The 12,500-nt window shown below is 45.4% G+C and overlaps 1 protein-coding gene and 1 long non-coding RNA gene across 2 annotated transcripts in view; one reads left to right on the top strand and one right to left on the bottom strand.

Annotated features, from left to right (window-relative positions):
- The window catches only part of LOC130211966 (uncharacterized), a 757-nt gene extending 661 nt beyond the window's left edge, over positions 1–96 (top strand). Inside the window, exon 2 of the long non-coding RNA XR_008835214.1 lies at positions 1–96. This exon is cut by the window's left edge and continues 156 nt beyond it. This is a non-coding gene — a long non-coding RNA (uncharacterized LOC130211966).
- LOC130211965 (astrocytic phosphoprotein PEA-15) overlaps positions 1–12,500 on the bottom strand; it is a 25,167-nt gene that overhangs the window by 12,319 nt on the left and 348 nt on the right. Inside the window, exon 1 of the mRNA XM_056443008.1 lies at positions 12,483–12,500. This exon is cut by the window's right edge and continues 348 nt beyond it. The gene's annotated coding sequence lies outside the window, so the exon portion shown is untranslated. The remainder of the gene's footprint in view (positions 1–12,482) is intronic.

Raw genomic sequence — 12,500 nt, forward strand, 5'->3', positions numbered from 1 at the left:
TGAACCTCTCATGCCCAAAGTTACAGTGTGTTGATAGTTGTTATTGGACAGTGTTGAGCACGCTGTGTTCTTGAAATAAAGCTTTGTTTTTTACAATATTCTACTCAAAACCTCTCCTTCTCATTGTTGAGTGATATTTAAACCACGTCGCCCAACTGCGCCCCCCCCCAAAAAAATGTCACCAGCCGCCACTGGTTACCATGGACACACTTCCTTTCCCCGAGTGTGTAGGGCGACCGGAAAAACAGAGAGAAAGAGAGAGAGAGAGTAAAACGAGAGGGATGAGAAAGGAAAAGAGCAGAAATGAAAGGATGGAGGAAGAGAAGAGAAAACTGGAGCGAATCCCTTCTTGTTTGTTAAACACTTCCCTCTTCCTGTTCCCTCTCTTCCTCTTCCCTCTCTAGCACTTCCCTCTTCCTGTTCTCTCTTCCTCTTCCCTATCTAGCACTTCCCTCTTCCCTCGCTTCCTCTTCCCTCTCTAGCACTTCCCTCTTCCTTTTCCCTCGCTTCCTCTTCCCTCTCTAGCACTTCCCTCTCCCTCTTCCCTCTCTTCCCTCTTCCCTCTCTAGCACTTCCCTCTCCAACACTTCTCTCTTCCTCTTCCCTCTCTAGCACTTCCCTCTTCCCTCTCTTCCTCCTCAGGGATTCAAGGAGAGACGTGTCGGTGTCTCTCATTAGTCAAACTATACTCATAAAAAGATGCGATATGAAGAGCATGAACGTTCCCATAGTGATCAATGTTCTGCACACGGCCCGCCTGCCTTCAACTTACATCATACGAGAGAGAGTGGAGAAGAGAGGGCGAGTTACTCCTCTCTCTCTCTCGTATATATGAGAGAGAGAGAGGAGAAGAGGGCGAGTTACTCCTCTCTCTCTCGTATATATGAGAGAGAGAGAGAGGAGAAGAGGGCGAGTTACTCCTCTCTCTCTCTCTCGTATATATGAGAGAGAGAGGAGAAGAGAGGGCGAGTTACTCCATCCTGCTTCTGCTGGATCTGAACTGTAGATGGAAAAGTGGGAAAAAGACCAGATGGTCAGACTTAAAACCAGAGAGAGAGAGAAGGGGATGGAGAGAGAGAGAGAGGGAGGGACAGAGAGAAGGGGATGGAGAGAGAGAGAGAGAGGAAGAGAGAGGGGGATAGAGAGCGAGGGAGAGGAGGAGGCGCTAATCTGGGGAGAATATAGGCCACAACTGTTCTGTAAATATATCATATATTCAACATGATGCAGTACCTGTTCTGACCTCGCCGTGATGGACAATTTTAAAAAACTATTCATGAAATAAAAGCAAAAGGTTTGGAGACTAAATCATAAAGTCATAAAAACTAAAACATAAAGTCATAAAAACTAAAACATAAAGTCATAAAAACTGCTGTTCATATTAATATGTAAATGAACAAAGCTGCGTGTATAACGAGCGCTCCTGTTTAATGTGTTAATGTTTAATGTGTTAATGTTTAATGTGTTAATGAGTTTACCTCAGATCCCGGAGGATGTTACGATGGTTTGAGGGAAAGAAAAGAAGAACTCAAATAAACATGGAGATGTATTTGTGTCGTCGACGCTTCATTAGCGTTTGGGCTTCGTGGATAAAAATATCTCTCTGCCTCTGGGAGGAGAGGATGAGGAGGGGGGGGGGCTGTGTGTGTGTGTGTGTGTGCGCCTCATTCTGAGGAAAAACTTCCAAATCTCGAGCTGACGTCGGCCTCTTGTCCCGCTTGGAAGTCAAAAATATCTCTTCCTCTTATCCATCCATCCATCCATTCTCATCCGCTTATTCCGGGGTCGGGTCGCGGGGGCAGCAGACCCAGCAGGTTGACCCAGACTTCCCTCTCACCCGCGACACTTTCCAGCTCATTCTGGGGGATCCCGAGGCGTTCCCAGGCCAGCCGGGAGATGTAATCTCTCCAGCGTGTCCTGGGTCTTCCCCGGGGTCTCCTCCCAGTAGGACGTGCCTGGAAAACCTCTAACGGGAGGCGTCCAGGAGGCGTCCAGGAGGCGTCCGGGTCAGATGCCCGAACCACCTCAGCTGACTCCTTTCGATGCGAAGGAGTAGCGGCTCGACCCCAAGCTCCCTCCTGATGTCCGAGCTCCTGACCCGATCTCTAAGGCTGAGCCCGGCCACCCTACGGAGGAAACTCATTTTGGCCGCTTGTATTCGCGACCTCGTTCTTTCGGTCACGACCCAAAGTTCGTGACCATAGGTGAGGATTGGAACGTAGACCGACCAGTAAATTGAGAGCTTCGCCTTTCGGCTCAGCTCTCTTCACCAAGACAGACCGGTACAGCGCCTGTTTTACTGCTGCAGCTGCACCGATCCGCCTGTCGATCTCCCGCTCCATCTTCCCCTCACTCGTGAACAAGACCCCGAGATACTTGAACTCCTTCGCTTGGGGCGCTCTGTCCCCACCTGGAGGGAGCAATCCACCGGTTTCCGGCAGAGCACCACGGCCTCAGATTTGGCGGTGCTGACTCTCATCCCTGCCGCTTCACACTCGGCAGCAAAACGCCCCAGTGAGTGCCGGAGGTCACGGTCTGAGGATGCTAACAGGACCACATCATCTGCAAACAGAAGAGAGGCGATCCCAAGACCCCCAAACCTGACCTGCTCCACCCCCAGACTGCGCCTAGATATCCTGTCCATGAAAATCACAAACAGGACCGGTGATGAAGGGCAGCCCTGGCGGAGACCAACACCCACCGGGAACATGTCTGACTTACTGCCGAGGATGCGAACACAGCTCCTACTGCAGGCGTACAGAGACCGGATAGCCCGTAGCAACGGGTCCGGACCCCATACCCCCGCAGCACCCCCCACAACAATTCCCGAGGGACCCGGTCGAAAGCCTTCTCCAAGTCCACAAAACACATGAAGACTGGTTGGGCAAACTCCCAGGACCCCTCGAGGACCCTTGCGAGGGTGAAGAGCTGGTCCACAGTTCCACGACCGGGATGGAATCCGCACTGCTGGTCTTGAATCCGAGGTTCGACCAGCGGTCGGAGCCTCCTCTTCCTCTTATTTCTTTCTTTAAAACCCCCCCAAAAAACACTGCAGGCTTTTTGTCACAAAATCCAAAACATTCATATTTTGGCTAATTGGCCCACCAGACACCTGACACTTGACCCCTGACCCCAGACGCCAGACACCTGACCTTTGACCCCTGACCCCTGACACAAGACACCAGACACCTGACCTTTGACCCCTAACCCCTGACACCAGAACCTCGGCCCCATTTCCCCGAGGAGCGTGAACGTCGCTCCGTGACTAACGCAGCTTTTTTTCCGCCGGTGAGAAAATTGCAACATAATCTCAGATCTATTTGTTCTCGCTGGAGAGCAATTGCGCAATAACAGCTTTTTAAGGCTGCAGCGCTCCAGACGCTGACCCAGGATCAGCCACTGAGCGAGAGTAAACAACAACAACAACAACAATATCAAGTGAGTTTTCTACTCTTTGTTTGGAATAAGAGTCGTCTGGGGATAATCTATTGTTTTGGTTATATTATACTCATAAACACAAGACTTCAGGGAGGAATGAGGAGGGAAGAGGAAGGATGAGAAAAGATGAGGAGGGATAGGGAGGAATGAGGAGGGATGAGGAAGGATGAGGAGGGAAGAGGAGGGATGAGGAGGAATGAGGAGGGAAGAGGAGGGATGAGGAGGAATGAGGAGGGAAGAGGAGTATGAGGAGGGAAGAGAAGAGATGAGGAGGGATGAGGAGGGGAGAGGAAGGATGAGAAAAGATGAGGAGGGATGAGGAGGGATAAGGAAGGATGAGGAGGGAAGAGGAGGGATAAGGAAGGATGAGGAGGGAAGAGGAGGGATGGGGAGTCTTAAATTGAGACTTCTGAAGCTCTAAATACACGTTTTTACGAGGAGCATGTGAAGGCAGCGCGAAGGTCTTCTTAAAAGGTGTATTTTGTCATCAGTCGTGCTGCTCTTCAGGTGACGTCACTAAGCGCCAGACTACCCCCCCTCCCCCCCCCTAAAAAAAAACACTTCATTTTCTTTCCTCACAGTCTCCACCTCCACCTTTACGACCATGAGGAGGTTTTCTTTGGCACTTCCTGTTTCCCTTCCATGAATGAATAATACTTCAGATAAGAAGACATTTTGACTGTAGCAGAGAGAGGAGATCACATTATGGGCCATAAAAACAACACACACACACACACACACACACACACACACACACAAAGCACCTTTCGCATGAATAACTGAACGGAAATGAGAAGAAGAAAAAATGTCAAAAAGAGTTCCTGTTTGGCTCGGACCTGATCCCAGAGGGAGGAACGGAGAGATGGAAACATGCTGCTGGAGAGAGAGAGAGAGAGAGAGAGAGGCCAGACGTAGTGTGTAGAGATAGAAGCCTTTTAGTACAAAATGTCATCCACAATCAATTAGTCCAAAAACAATAAATAAAAAAATCTTACCTCGAGGTCCATTTGCTATTTTCCATTCACGCGATCCTATTGGTCTAAAGCTCATCCCTCCAGGACGACGACAACAACTCTCGCCCAATGAAATCGATCCTCCTTCCCGAATGAGACGTACCGCCGCGACTTCCACGGCGGGTTTTCTCTCCTCTGTCGTCGGCCATTACATTTTGTTGTTGTTATTGTTTCTTTACGAGTGTGAAGCGAATGCAGGAGTGTGAGCCTGTTGCTGCCTTAGCGTAGGGAGACGCCACGGAGACTTAATAACCTTCAATTTATATCGCGCTTCGACTTGGGACTTGTTTACTTCGTTAGCTTCACTTTAACACACAATCCAAGAACATTAACACACACACAAACACACACACACACACTGATAATGGGTTTGTGTATCCGACTGTAATGCACAGTCCACTGAGGCTGGCTCCGCTCCAGATGGAGGAGAGGCAGCGGGGAAAAGGAACAGGATGCCATGACCTCACACAGTGGACAAGAGCCACAGCTGCACGCATGCACACACACACACGCACACGCACACACACACGCACACGCTAAACCACCCGGCGCCGTTATGCTGTCCTTGTTATTGATGTGTCCATCGCGTTTACCCGCCAAACCAACGACGTAGGTGTGTAGGTGTGTGTAGGTGTGTGTGTGTGTGTGTATGTGTGTGTATGTGTGTGTATGTGTGTGTGTATGTGTGTGTGTGTGTATATGTGTATATGTGTGTATGTGTGTATGTGTGTGTGTGTATGTGTATGTATGTGTGTATAGTGTGTGTGTGTATATAGTGTGTGTAGTGTGTATAGTGTGTGTAGTGTATATAGTGTGTGTGTATATAGTGTGTGTAGTGTGTGTGTGTATGTGTTTGTGTATGTGTATGTGTGTGTAGGTGTGTATGTGTGTGTAGGTGTGTGTATGTGTGTGTGTGTGTGTATGTAGGTGTGTAGGTGTGTGTGTGTGTGTATGTGTGTGTAGGTGTGTTTGTGTGTGTAGGTGTGTGTTTGTGTATGTGTGTAGGTGTGTGTATGTGTGTGTAGGTGTGTTTGTGTGTGTAGGTGTGTGTGTGTGTGTGTGTGTGTGTGTGCGTGCACGTCTTGTCTCTCCTCCCCCTTCAGCACAGATGATGCCTGTTCCTGCCGATGACTCAGTCTGCCCCCTAACCCCTCCTCTCCTTCCTCTTCCTTTCCCTCATCCTGCTCTCCTTCCTCTTCCTTTCCCTCATCCTGCTCTCCTTCCTCTCTCTCTCTCTCTCCTCCTCCTCCTCCTCCCATCTCTATCTCTTTTCCTTATTTCCTTCCCAGGCAGCTCTTGTGTTTCCACCGTGGCAGTTACTGCAGATTAAAGATCAGGAACTAAACGTTCTCTAGTTTTTTTAAATGCTAAATTCCTGAATTAAAACACTTTTTACAGACTTCATACGTCCGTTTCATACTCGTCCGTTTCTAGAAGAATTTACAGCAATTATTTGTAACTCTTTTACCAACACACTCTTCCATAAAGGTTACTGACCTGCAGTGAGTTGTCTTTTTTTCCACCTGTTTAATTTAAATGTTCTGAACTTTAAGCTGATTCTTAAAATCACCGGAAGATGAAAGAAGAAAAAAAATCCCCCCACAAAAAAATAGAATTTTACTGAAAGAAGATTCTGTTTGTTTACATTGTGGTGCGTTCAGGCTCTGTTCAGTGACAATGAGCACGATATAACGCCATCGTGAGGTGTTTGTATGTCGTCTCGTAAAATGTTATGTCGAATAAATCCAGTAGTTTGAAGATGTTTTTACAACGTACGTATAAATTAGAAACCTGAAAGCAGCTGATTAGACATCATTATAACGACTGTAGACAAGATTTGTTTTTATCCATAAAAAACATTCTTTTATTTCCGAATCATTTGTATAGTATGAAGAGAAAAACACACTACAGATGTTGTGTCATCTGTGTTGTGTTATCTAAATTGTGTTATCTAAATTGTGTTATCTGCGTCATCCGATATTCATGCATCGCATTTTATTGGTTTGAGTGGAGAGGAGGTACATGTGTGTGTGTGTGTGTGTGTGTGTGTGTGTCCATATCTGTGGCGTGGAGGTTTTTAACCCACGTGTTCAAGAAGAGAAAAACATCCTTTCCGTGACGGATGCCGAGATAGACGTGAACAAACAACTATCAGGAAAAAACAGTAAAAAAATAAAATATATAGAAAAGGTTATATAAGAAGATTTTAAGAGAGAAATATAAATTTCACAATAAAAGTCCACAGAGACGCCATTCGGCTCGCTCTGAATCCCCTCAGCAACACAAAGTGTCTCATCAGAGCGACTGTTGCTGTAGAGCGGTACTTTCCACCCACAGCTTCTTCATCACACACACACACACACACACACACACACACACACACACACACACACACACAACACAATGTGTCCTACTCCACCCAGGAAGTGGCGCAGAGTTTGGTGTCGGAGACTCTCAGTCAACTTGATTGTTAAAGCGGATGTGGGCGAGAGAGGCAGGCGGGCAGAGAGAAAGAGAGTCAACACTTTGAGGTGACCCTTGGCAGAATATCCTGTAACACCTGCAACACACACACACACACACACACACACTTAGTGCAGAACTCTATTCAGCTCCCTCCCTTCGAGCGGCAGACTAGTATGCATGTGTGTGCAACAAAGAGAAAGACAGTGTGTGTGTGTGTGTGTGTGTGTGTGTGTGCGTATATCAACATGTTATGTGCGCTTCGGCCCATCTGCAACGTTGGCGTTTGTGTGGCTCTGTCCGTCTGTGCAGGCTTAGGTGTACTGCATGTGTGTGTGTGTGTGTGTGTGCGGATCACTACATCCATTATGTTGGCCACTGTGCTTATGAAACACGTCCCCAGTAAACCCCCCAGCCCTCCTTCTCTTCCTCCCTCCCCCCATGCATAAAAATCAGCACAGTCACGAAACCCACACTGAAGTGGCGTCTCCTTCAGGCGCTGCTGCTCTCCACTCCAAAAAAAGTAGGACATTTGAAAACTCTGCATATGTGTTTGCACGAATTGAATCGTGTGAATAAAATGGTTCATTCGGATGATAAAACCTACTGAATAGGACCATCTGTGTATTAGAATACAATAAATAACAGGGAACATAAATCGATTTTTACCCGTGATGTAACAGGAAGTTCCCTTTAACCCTTTATAGGGCTCATTGAAATACTTTGAAATACACAATGTCAACACTACAGGAGCTACTGGAGGACATAATACTGTTTTACTGTTGTGACATTAGAATATATATATGGTTTTTAGGTAGAAAATCAACATCAACGAAGTTACCATATTTGGTTCCTCGCCCGATAAAGGGTTAAAATGGATAACTTAATTTCCCGGGTGTCACGAGGATATCAAAAGGCTTCTTTCAGAGACATTTCCACGCCGACAACGATGCATCCTCAAGCCCGACTAGCCGTGAATACATATTCAAACTAGAACGGGCACTCGGTAGAGCGCATACCTTCGCACATCACAAGATTGGGCATTGAATTATGAACATTTTGGCATTAGTTGCATGCCAATTGGATAAAAATTGACCGCGCTATGGTAAAAAGAAGATTTTGACCTTTTCATGACCTTGACCTTGACCTTTGACCCGATCGATCCCAAAATCTAATCAAATGGTCCCCGGATAATAACCAATCATCCCACCAAATATCATGCGATTCGGTTTAATACATTTTTAATTATGTGAGTAACACGCATACAAATAAATAAATAAATAAATACACGGCGATCAAAACATTACCTTCCGCATTTTCAATGCGAAGGTAATAAAAACAAGGCCGCTGACCTGGTCGCGGTTCTTTTCAGGACTCAAAAGTGAAAAGCGAGAGCGACATTATTTGGTTGGTAGAAATCAGAGCTTCTTGTTTTTCAGCGCGACAGAAAACGTAATTATTAACGTGCACAAAAGGCTTATTTCGTAGATGACAGAGGGCGACGCTTAAGAGCCGGAAACCGCGACGTCATTCATGAAATATCCGATTTATAGTCGCACAACTCGGTCGGAAACAAATCCTTCAGACTTTAGTGATCATACCCTCTAGCGCAGTGGTGGCCAACCCGTCGATCGCGATCGACCGGTCGATCTCGGAGACGTTCCCTGTCGATCTCCAAAATAAAATGAAAATAAATTCAGAAACACATTGTTCCTTGTTTTCGAACATTTTCTGAAGTGTCTTCTGAAATGTTTTCTTTCTGACTGGAAGATTGACGTCAGAAAAGATCTCTGCCTGATTCATGAACGCCTGAAAACGGGTTCGCTTACACAGCCGTGTTGTCAGCTGTGCTCCCCGAAAGAGGGGAACTTACCACTTCAGGTGGGGCGCAGGGGGAAATGCAGAAAGACCTTTATTGATAACTTCACATATTACAAGCTCAAAGTACACCGACATAAAACTAAGTCATCAATAAATAAATGTTGAAATGCCTGTACCTTCGTGTACATGTTTACGTTACGGCATTAACAGGTTACGCCTGCGCATGCGCGACAGCCGAGATTCTTGGCGACTTGCCAGGTCTTACCTCCGTGAGTTGGGCTTTTTTGCTGTTGTCCTTCAAAACAAAAGCTCAACATTGAGCTTTTTTTTCTTGTCTGATTGAGCAATCTGGTTTACTTGAAAGTGATTGCAATTGCATTTATTCTATTATTTGAAAAGGGACAGATGCAGGAGTCACAAATGGTGATTCTCATATTTATTATTATGAAAATTATTTAAATCTGAGGATGTCTGTTGAGTTGATGTGAACGTAATCACCAACGGTGTGAGTTCAGAACCAATCCCAGATGAGAAAACTTTCATCAATACCAATTTTGCCCCGAAAAACTCGTCAGTGGAGTTGAGAAAATCACCAAATCAAAGACCAGGAGCTGGATTACTGACAGACAGCTGACAGACGGCCTCAGACTGGCTGTCTGTGATTATGAACTAACTACAAGCTCACAGACAGAGTTCAGTCACAGCATAACACTGACTGGAGTCACATGGCTTGATGGCATTGTGATCACAGAGCTGAACTTCCATGAGTTGCACTGACTGATCATGTTGTCAGTGTTGTGTTGTAATTGGTATTAGATTCAATTCATTGTCATTTCTAAAGTACAGGTACAGAGGCAATGAAATGTAAATAAATACAACATTTATATTGGTAGTTCATCCAGCTGCTCATTGCAAATATGTTTTTTCTTATTCATATTGTGTGCGGTTAACAAATATCTTACTTGTTATATTACACTTAAATTCTGTGTTCCTGGTCACATCAATTTGAACGCTGGACCAAAATGACAATTAGGCCAAATAAAAAGTCATAAGTCCAGTCTGGACAGTCGTTTTCTCTCAACGCCTCAATAGGTAGATCTTGCCGTCATGAAGGCGGAGGTCAGGGATCTTGGGCTCGAAAAGGTTGGTGACCACTGCTCTAGCGCCACCAGGAGGTTGACATCTTTTGCTTTTTTAGAGGCCATCGGATGGATTTGTGGTGTGTTTATGAAGTATTCATACTTAACTGTTTGAACGCTCTAAAAATATAATAATATGACATTTCAATTACATCGGGATTATTATTTTTTAACCCTATTAGCTCTACTTTCGTGAGCTACACATGCTAGAGCCCCTCCCCCCTCCCTTGAGAGTGAATTTCCGGGCATCTGTTTTATTTATGTTGATGGTAAAGTCTGTTTTATTGTCTGTCGTCTGGAACGTGTGAGAATGAACACAAAAACAAACACAAAAAGCACATGTTTTGATTTTGTTTTGCGTCAGGTGACACCAGTTTAACGCTGATCGTCCCGAAAAACCTTTGTTTGACTCGGCGCCTGTAAACAGCCGACCACAAACATTCCCCCGGCGGCGGCGAGAGGACAACCCGACACCGCGGGCGAAACACGGAGAGGAAGTGAACCCGGGAGAGGAAGCTCATTTCTGCTGCGCCGGCCAGTTTGATTTCTTCGTGTCGCTCTCTGTCCGAGAGGATGGATCGATTTGTGTATCGGAGAGGAGACGGCCTCCCAAAAAGCTGAGTCAAGGCACACACACACACACACACACACACACACACACACAATAAGTTCTGCTTAAAAGCCTCAAATTGTCCTTTCGAGGAAATAAAAAAAAAACTTCCTCATAAACATGCAAAACCACACACACGCACACATACACACACACGTTTTCAAAAAAACGTCCTCATGAACCTCAAAACCACAAACACACAGAAACACACACACAGACACACAATAAGTTCTCCTTGAAACCCTCGCATCGTTCTTTCGAGGAAATCCCCACTTTTCAAAAAATGTTCCTCTTAAACCTACAAAACCACACACACACACACACACATACACACACAGACACACACACACACAGACACTAACACACACACACAGACACTAACACACACAAAGCCACACACACACACACATACACACACAAAGCCACACACACACACACACACAGACAAAGCCACACCCACACCCACAAACATACACACATACACACACAGACACTAACACACACAAAGCCACACACACACCCACAAACACAAACACAGCCACACAAACACACACCCACAAACATACACACGGCCACACACACGGCCACACACACGGCCACACACACACGGGTTACGGGGACGTTTCCTTGGACGAAGGACTCGACTCGGTTTCATTCGGCGCTTCAAGGAGACGAGTCGACTCGGTCGAGCTGCGCTGGGATGACGAAGACTCACAGGAAACAGCTGCCATGTTGTGTGTGTGTGTGTGTGTGGACGTACATGTGTGTGTGTGTGTGTGTGGACGTACATGTGTGTGTGTGTGTGTGTGTGTCAGGTGTCAGGATTTTTTAGACCACGTTTTTCGAGAAAATAATCATCAAAATGAGACAAAGACGGAGACGACAGAGCGATAAACTAAAGATATGAACCGCCGCTCGTCTCTTTATTCCACGATTATGAGTTCCTGATCATTTACACACATTTTAGGCAAAATAAAGGTTCAAATAGAAACTCAATTTAGACTTTAAATTATTGTTTTTAACATTCAACAGGAATACTTTGATGCCATCATCAGATATATAGATATAAACCAGCTATTGGTGAGGGGAGGAGTATAAAACACACACACACACACACACACACACACACACACACACACACACACACACACACACACACACACACACACACACACACACACACACACACACACACACACACACACACACACACAGTGTATTTGTGCCTTCTTTCTTCTGATGGTGTCGTTTTAGAGGAAGAACATTCCTGATCAACTGGCTGCAGAGGTCCTTACTAACAGCCCAGGAGGCTCGTATTATATTTTTAATTAAATGTATTATGATCTGCACGTAAAAACATCGCTAAATCAAGTTTCTATGGGAATGTCAGGGGACTATTTGGCTGGGAAGAAACGAAAAGGACAGTGGACAGTGAACGCCTCCAGGGGCACTAAACCCAATTAGTTTAATTAATGGTGTGTTAAAGTCCCTCTAGAGAAGGGGGAATCCAGCTACTTGACACTTAACGGTCAAGTTCAACGGCATGACACATTTCACTCAGTTCCTTACTTTACGGCACTTTTTATTTATTATTTTACATAAACAATAAATGTCCCACAAATATCTATATTTTTTAAATATTTCGATTTTTTTACATTTTCTCAATTACGGTTAAATCTGGTTGAAAACTGAAATATCCATTAAAGTGGTTATGATTCTCAAATTAAACGTGTAAAATTCAACATCCATAAGGGTCCATGAACGCCCCATTTCCTCCACTTGTGTGAATCGACCCACTTGGTGCCCAAAAACTACATTTTACATGCCGGCTGTGAAGTAGCCATCATGTCACGGTATGCGGGGAAGAGAACAGATCCATATCCCAGAACACTGGACCCAAAGAATGAACTACTCCTTTTTGTCTTAGAGACATAAGACACATACATAAGAAAAAGAAAGAGTGAGAGAAAAAAGAAAAGAAACAAGAGACGTACTCACCCCGATGAGTCAGCGACA

This window comes from Pseudoliparis swirei, chromosome 21 (assembly GCF_029220125.1).
Source record: "Pseudoliparis swirei isolate HS2019 ecotype Mariana Trench chromosome 21, NWPU_hadal_v1, whole genome shotgun sequence".
In the NCBI taxonomy this organism is placed as follows: domain Eukaryota; kingdom Metazoa; phylum Chordata; class Actinopteri; order Perciformes; family Liparidae; genus Pseudoliparis; species Pseudoliparis swirei.